We start from the raw sequence: 7,855 nt of genomic DNA, 5'->3' as shown, positions 1-7,855 counted from the left end.
TGGTGCAAAGCAGGTTCACTGTGCACTGGTGACCAACTTGCCTGAGTCCAGTGAGACCCACACACGAGTTACATGAAGTGGGCTTATTACTGACAGATGGGCAGCAAAGGATAACAGAAGCCTAGGATTCCTTGCAAGCTGGGTCCCCAAGGCTCAGGAAGGCTGCCTGGGATACACGGGGTCTCATCTGTGTGTGCTTCATTTGCAGAGCAGCTGAGGAACCCCAGAAGGCAGCCTTCCCTGGGTGTCTTAGTCTGTTTGTGTTGCTATACGGGAATACCTGAGGCTGGGTAATTTATAAAGAAAAGAAGTTTATTTGACTGACAATTCTGCAGGCTGTACAAGAAGTATGGCGTCGGCATCCACTTCTGGTTGGGGCATCAGGCTGCTTCCACTCATGGTGGAAGACAAGGGAAGCCATCATGTGCAGAGATCTCATGGTGGGAGAGCAGAAGCAAGTGAGAGGAGAGGGAGGCACCAGGCTCTTTTTTTCTTTTTTTTCGATACAGTCTCGCTCTGTTGCCCAGGTTGGAGTGCAGTGGCATGATCACAGTTCACTGTAGACTCAATCTCCTAGGCTTAAACAATCCTCAAGCCTCAGCCTCTTGGGTAGCTGGGACTACAGGCACATACCACCATGCCTGGCTAATTTTTTATGGCATTTTACCATGTTGGCCAGGCTACACCAGGCTCTTTTTTAACTTCAGTGCTCTCAGAAACTAAGTGAGAACTCACTTATTTCCACAAAAATGGCACCAAGCCATTCATGACGGATCCGCCCCCATGGTCCAAACAGGATCCCAGCAGGCCCTACCTCCAGCACTGGGAATCGAATCTCGACATGCGACAAGGCGGGGCCGAACAAACCATATCCAATCCGTAGCACTGGGTTTTATACTCAAGGGCAACGTGACTTGTTGGACTGAAGTGTTGAAGGATACCATGTTTCTGGGGAGGATGGGAACTGAGCCTGGGCTGTTCTGGCCAGTCCTTCCCTATCTCAGGATATTGCATTCCCAGCCCATGCTACAGTTATTCTTGAGAACTGCAAATGAGAAAGAAGTGGGGGCGAACTGGATCATCCAAGGCCACCTGGAGAACTGCCCTGCACCTGGCCCTCACTAGACGCCCGTCCTAGAGCCGTACCAAGGACAGCAGGCGGGCTCAAGGAGCTGTGCTGAGTGCTGGTCAAGGAGCCAGGCCTGCATGAGCCCTCCTAACCTTCATTTTCCATTCTACATTTTTGCAAGAAATAAAAATTGTTCTTTTTTCTCTTCTCCAGTGAGCAGGTGCCCACAAAGCACCAATGAGTCAATAAAATTAGCCTCCCCGAGAAGGGGGCAGCCCTGGAGTCACGGGGGGTAATACCCCTGAGAAGGTGGAGTGAGCAGCCCTAATGTACAAGAAAACAGGTGTCTTACCTTTTGTTTTATGAGGGTTTCCAATGAAAGGATCCCAAACTCAAATGCCTGTTGGGCCAGGTGGGCAGTAGGCAGTGATTAGAAACAGAAAACCACAGCACAAGCTCAGTCATGACCTGGGCCTCTGTGAGGGAATGAAGTGCTGGTAACTCAATCCCTCTCCTCCTCCCTTCCTCACCTAAGGGACTCTGTCCCCTCTGTCTCTCCGATCTGGCCAACCCCACGGTCCCCATTCAGACTCTGAATGATGATCTGGTTCCGTGCCCTGGCGTGAGCCCAGGTGCCCACAATACCAAAGCCAGGAGGGGGCTGTTAGCTGTCTGACAATGTGACTTTCAGTCCTGTGATCCCAAATTCCTGAAACGAGGAAGCTCAAAGGCTGGCCCACTTCCTGGGACAAGCAAGCACACCGGCAGCACAGGCAACGTCGGAACAGGAGATACTGTGGCACACAGGAGCGCCAACGTCATCCCTGTCCTCAAGGAGCCCGTGGCAGACAGGGGAGGATTGTGCTATGCACAACCAGCCAGAATGCAAGGCAATTACAGCTATGACAGAGGGGCCCAGAGGACAGATTTCGGTTCACAAAGGATGAAGAAGCAGGGTAGCATGCCAGAAAGACCCCAGCAGTGGGGGTGGGGTACCAGGTGCAACTGGATGCCGCCATGAGCCATGTGAATGTGAGGAGGTTACTTTCTCTTTCTGAGCCGCAGTCCCCCATCTGTGAAATGGAAGCCATCATAAGGCTGCCACCTGCCAGATGCTGTTACAGAAGGTGACACGTACTCATGCAGCCCTCGTGGCAACTCGACGTGGGGGCTCCTTGCATTCGACAATTGAGGAAACAGGGACTGAGAGGCTAAGAAATTTCCTCTTCCAAGTCCCCTGCATGGAAGTGATGTCTCCCTCCCAAATCTCATAGGACTCTCCACACCTCTTCTGAGCCCTGAGCCCTCTCTGTCATGCATTCTGGTTTTAATGTCTGCCCTTCATGCCTGCAGCAGATCGAACCATGTCTGAGCCAACTCTGGATCTTTCAGGCTCCAGGGCCTGGCTGGCTGGAACACCATCAGACCTGGGTTGTTCTAATCATAGAGCAGAGAAGAGAGATGGGTGGAGAAAAGGAAAGGAACGATAAGACACACAGAGACACACACACACACAGACACAGACACACACACAGACATACACACAGACATACACAGAGACACACAGACACACACACAGACACACACAGACATACACACAGACAGACATACACAGAGACACACAGACACACACAGACATACACACACACACACACACACACAGAGCAGGCTGGGAAGAGAGGCAAAGCAGAGCCCCGGGGACGTGGCCGAGAAAGGCAGCAGGGAGACAGGAGAGAAAATTTCACAGAACCCCAAAGCAGAGCAGAAGAAATTGTTTCCAGAGGCCATTTAGAGCTGCCCCCGGCCTCTACAGCCCTGTCACTTCGCAGGTCTACAGGTCCCCTTGCAGCTGCCAGGACTGGGAGGAGGGAGGGCAAGCAGGGCAGGGCAGACAGGCCTGCTGGAGAAAATCTCACCAAACCAGGCTTGGCATCTGTGTCCCCCGTGGCCCTGTGCCTGGGTGGGGGATGGGGGGATGGTAGAGAAAAGTGGTCCAATATGGCTGGTCTGCCCACGCCGCAGATGTCCACAGGCTCATTAGGAGAGGCCAGGTGGGTAACCTGAGAGCCCCGAAAGCGTGGCCTTTAGCACTGCCAACTCTATGCTCTCCAAAAGGGGGCTCTGCCTGCTGGATCCCAGGTTGGTCAAAGTAAAACACAAAAAGCTTACATCTGCTCCGGAGGAAATACATTGTGAAGCAAAGCAATTCCCCCACATTTCTCTCTGATTTTTCTTTTATTGTGGTAGAAGCATTTAACACGGATCTTTAACAATATTATTTTTTTCCACGGACAGGGTCTTGCTCTGTCATCCAGGCTGGAGTGCAGTGGTGGGATCATAGCTTGCTTCAGCCTCGAACTCCTGGGTTCAAACGATCTTCTCATCTCAGCCTTCCAAGCAGCTGAGACTACAGGCATGCACCAACACACCTGGCCAGTTAAAAAAAAAAAAAAAAAAAAGAAGTAGAGATGGGATCTTACTATGTTGCTCAGGTTCCCTTTTACGAATTTTTAAATGCATGATACAGCATTGTTTTCACGCACGAGGTTGTACAGCATATTTCTAAAACTTCTCCATCCTGTATAACTAGAAGTTTTATCTGTTGAATAATGCTGCCTCAGTTCCCCCTCCCTCCAGCACCTGGCAACCAGCATTCTGTTCTGCTTGTATGAGTTCAGCTGTCTTAGAATCTCAGGTAAGTGGAATCATGCAGTCCTTGTCCTTCTGTGATTGGCTTATTTCTGTCATCATAATGTCCCCCGAGTTCATCTACATTGTCATATATTTCAGAATTTCTTTTTTTTAAAGGCCCAATAATAATTGATCATATGTATATAGTGAAGAGGCCGTCTACAGAATGGGAGAAAAGATTTGCAAAATATACATCTGATAAGGAGTTAATATAAAAAATACACAAGGAACTCCTACCATCAATAGCAAAAACCAAAACAAATAACCCAATTAAAAAACGGGTAAAGAACTTGAATAGAGACCAGGCACAGCAGCTCATGCCTGTAATTCTAACACTTTAGGAGGCTGAGGTGGGAGAATCACCTGAGCTCAGGAGTTTGAGACCAGCCTGGGCAACACAGCAAGACCCCATCTCTACTAACAATGAAAAAAATTGGCTAGGTGCAGTGGCTCACGCCTGTAATCCCAACACTTTGGGAGGCTGAGGCAGGCAGATCACCTGAGATCAGGAGTTCGAGACCAGCCTCAAAATGGATAAACCCTGTCTCTACTAAAAATACAAAATTAGCCGGACGTGGTGGTGCATACCTGTAATCCCAGCTACTCAGGAGGCTGAGGCAGGAGAATTGCTTGTACCTGGGAGACGGAGGTTGCGGTGAGCCGAGATTGCGCCATTGCACTCCAGCTTGGACAACAAGAACAAAATTCTGTCTCAAAAAGAAAAGAAAAGAAAAGAAAAGAAAAGAAAAGAAAAGAAAAGAAAAGATTAGTCAGGTGTGGTGATGCATGCCTGCAGTGCCAGCTACTTGGGAGGCTGAGGTAGAAGGATCACTGGAGCCCAGGAGTTCAGGGATGCAGTGAGCAATGGTCACGCCACTGCACCCCAGCCTGGGTGACAAAGTGAGACCCTGTCTCAAAGCAAAAAAAAAAACAAAAAAAAACTTGAAGAGACATTTCTCCAAAGAAGACATACAAATGGCCAACAGGTATGTGAAAAGATGCTCAACATCACTCATTGTCAGGGAAACGCAGATCAAACCACAAAGAGGTATCACCTTGTTAGGGACCATTATTTTAAAAAATATTGGTGAGGTGGTGAAGAAATTGGAATGCTTGTATGCCATCGGTGGGAAGGTAAAATGATGCAGCTGCTAGAAAAACCAGTATGGCGGTCCCTCCGAATATTAAAAATAGAACTGCCGCATGATCCAGCGTCCCCACCTCTGGGTATTGGTCCAGAAGAATTCACAGCAGATCTGGGAGAAACATTTGCTCTCTGTGTTTATTGCAGCATTATTCACAAGAGCCAAGACTGGGAACCACCCAGAAGCCCATCAGCAGATGAATGGATGACCAATTCTTCTCGTTCCTTTTCTCCTTCAGTCTTCACCACCCAGTGTTAGAGAGGAGAAAGATTCCAAGCGTATCTGTCCCTGGGCTTTTCAAACAATGCTTGCAGGGAAGACCATGGAGGATGATGGGACAGAGGGGGTCTGCTGGGGTATCAAAGTCCTTATCCTGCTCCAAACCAGGCAAATCTGTTGTTGATGATTTTATTTTGTTGACTATTTATGTATTTACTTATTTATTTGTTTTTGAGATAGGGTCTCACTCTGTCACCTAGGTTGGAGTGCAGTAGCACCATCACGGCTCACTGTAACCCCTGCCTCCTAGGTTCAAGTAATCCTCCCACCTCAGCCTCCTGGGGAACTGGGACTACAGGGTGCACCACCACATTCAGCTAATTTTTGTGTTTTTTTTTTTTTTAGAGATGGGGTTTCACCACGTTGCCCATGCTGGTCTAGAACTCCTGAGCTCACACTATCTGCCCGCCTCGACCTCTCAAAGTGCTGAGATTACAGGCTTGAGCCACCAACTCTGGCCAAAGATTTTAACTGAGCTGCTAAAAATATTTTACATTTAAAACATCCTATGATCATATTATATAACTCACTATTTCCCAGGGAGGAGAAAGTGGCTGTTAATGTCCCCAGGCCTCATGACAAAGTAGATAAGAACCTGGCTTGGGAACATGGGCCTCTGAGCCAGGGGGCCTTGGGTTCTTGCCTGAATGCTGCCCTTGTCTAGCTGTGTAACTTTGGGCATGCTGCCGAAATGGCTTCCTCCCTCCCTTGTGGACTGGGATAATATAGCCTGCTTCATGGGGTTGTTGATACAGTAAAACGAGTCACTAACCCCAAAGCTCTTAGCAGCATGTGGGGCACAGGCTGCCTGGGGAGGCACCAGCTGCTGTGACCTTCACAGAGGACCCTGGAGATGTCGTGCTGCTTAGCTGCAGGACCACAGACAGCTCACTTCTCTCGCTCATCCACGATCTGGTCATGTGTTCGGCGAGGACATGGGTCTAAAGCAGTGGGTCCCCACCTGGGCTCCACAGCGCAGTCATCTGGGAGGTGTTGCAGTGAGACTGACCCCAGCCCTCACTCCCACAGTCTCTGACATCATTGGTCTGGAGGGGGCCAGGGCATCCGTGTTTTGTATAAGTTCTCTGGCAATTCTCTTGCACAACTGCAATTGAGAACCACTGCTCTGGCTCATGATAAACCCCTTCCCAGTTCTGAAACTCTGAGGCTGGACTGAGCTTGTTTCCAAAAGTCTCTGAGAAGCACCTCATGTGTTTGGAGCACTGGGTTAGGTCCCCGGCCTAGTGACGTCTCATTGCCTGGGAAAGGCTTGATGTGGCTGCAGCTGGCAGTTTTCAAATGAGATGTCTTTCTTTTCTTAATATTAAACTGCTTGTCTCCATCTTGCCAACTTTTCAAATACACTAACGTTGTAAACAGTAGCCATACAGCTGAAATTTATTGTCCCACAATCTCTATAGGTTAAATATGAGAACGAAATTGTCTTTGGGCAACTCTAACTTACCCTTATGTTGACACTGGGTCATGCCCATTCTACTCTATCTTTGCCTTCAGTTTAATACTTTTTTAAAAAGGTTGGAGAAATTAATAACTTTCACATATACAAAAAACGAAATAGGAGGGAAGGAGAAGAAGAAAAAGAAGAAGAGGGACAAGAAAAGGAAGAAAGAGGAGGAGGAGCAGGAGAAAAAAGAAAGAAGAAAAAAGGAAGGACTGCTTTTTGTACAATAGCAATGATGATGGCAAATAAAATACTAAGTACAAATTGGAGAATTATGCAAGCTCTAGGCAGAGGAAAAATGTTAAAAGCTGCAAAAGAACAAAAGGAATGCTTGAACAAATAAAAAGGCACATCGTGGCCTTGGATAGGAATACTCCACATCATAAAGACGTCAGTTCTTCCTAAGTTAGGATATAAATTTAACAGAAACTTAATAGAAACACCAATAACTATTCTTGGTCTTACACACACACACACAAACACACTGGGGGTGGGAGGTGGACAGGCTGGAGCAAGAGAGAAACAAAATGATTTTAACTAGACAAAATGATTCTAACATGCATATGAAAACAAAATAACAAAATAAGCAAGAATAGTAAAATTCTGAAAAAATAAAGACTATTGGAAGAGGGCTAGACTTATATCAAAACATTCTGAAACCTCTAATAAATTATAAATAATGAAATTATAATTTATTAATTATATAACAGATAATTAAAATTATGGTCCGTGAATAAAAAGACTGATCAATGGAACAAAATAAGAAATCTGTAAATGGTCCCAGATACATACTAGAATTTAGAATATTATACAAAAATGTATTTCAAATCAGTGGAGAAAAAGTGGATTTGCCACTAACTAGAACTGAGACAATAAAGTTGTCATCTGGAAATAAAATATTGGATCCATAATTTTTGTTACTAATCACTGGAACTGTTCACAAGGATTCCAGTGTTCCTCTCCTGACCATGTGATCTTCTTTGATTAATGAAATATGGGGGGAGCACGTCACTTCTAGGAGGAAGCCTTTAGGAGCCGGGGCATGATTCACCATCTCTCTATGCCTCTCCTACAGTGACCAGCAATGTTCCCAGTGATATGTTCTGTCAGCCTGGGTCCCTAAGCCCCCTGCTGATAAAAAATGAACAGAGAACACGAGTAAGAAATTAGCTTTTGTTTATTTCAAATATTATGATGTGGAGATTCTTT

This window comes from Mandrillus leucophaeus, unplaced genomic scaffold (assembly GCF_000951045.1).
Source record: "Mandrillus leucophaeus isolate KB7577 unplaced genomic scaffold, Mleu.le_1.0 Scaffold4, whole genome shotgun sequence".
Lineage (NCBI taxonomy): Eukaryota > Metazoa > Chordata > Mammalia > Primates > Cercopithecidae > Mandrillus > Mandrillus leucophaeus.
The sequence above is the reverse complement of the archived record's forward strand: the minus strand, read 5'-3'. Positions refer to the sequence as shown.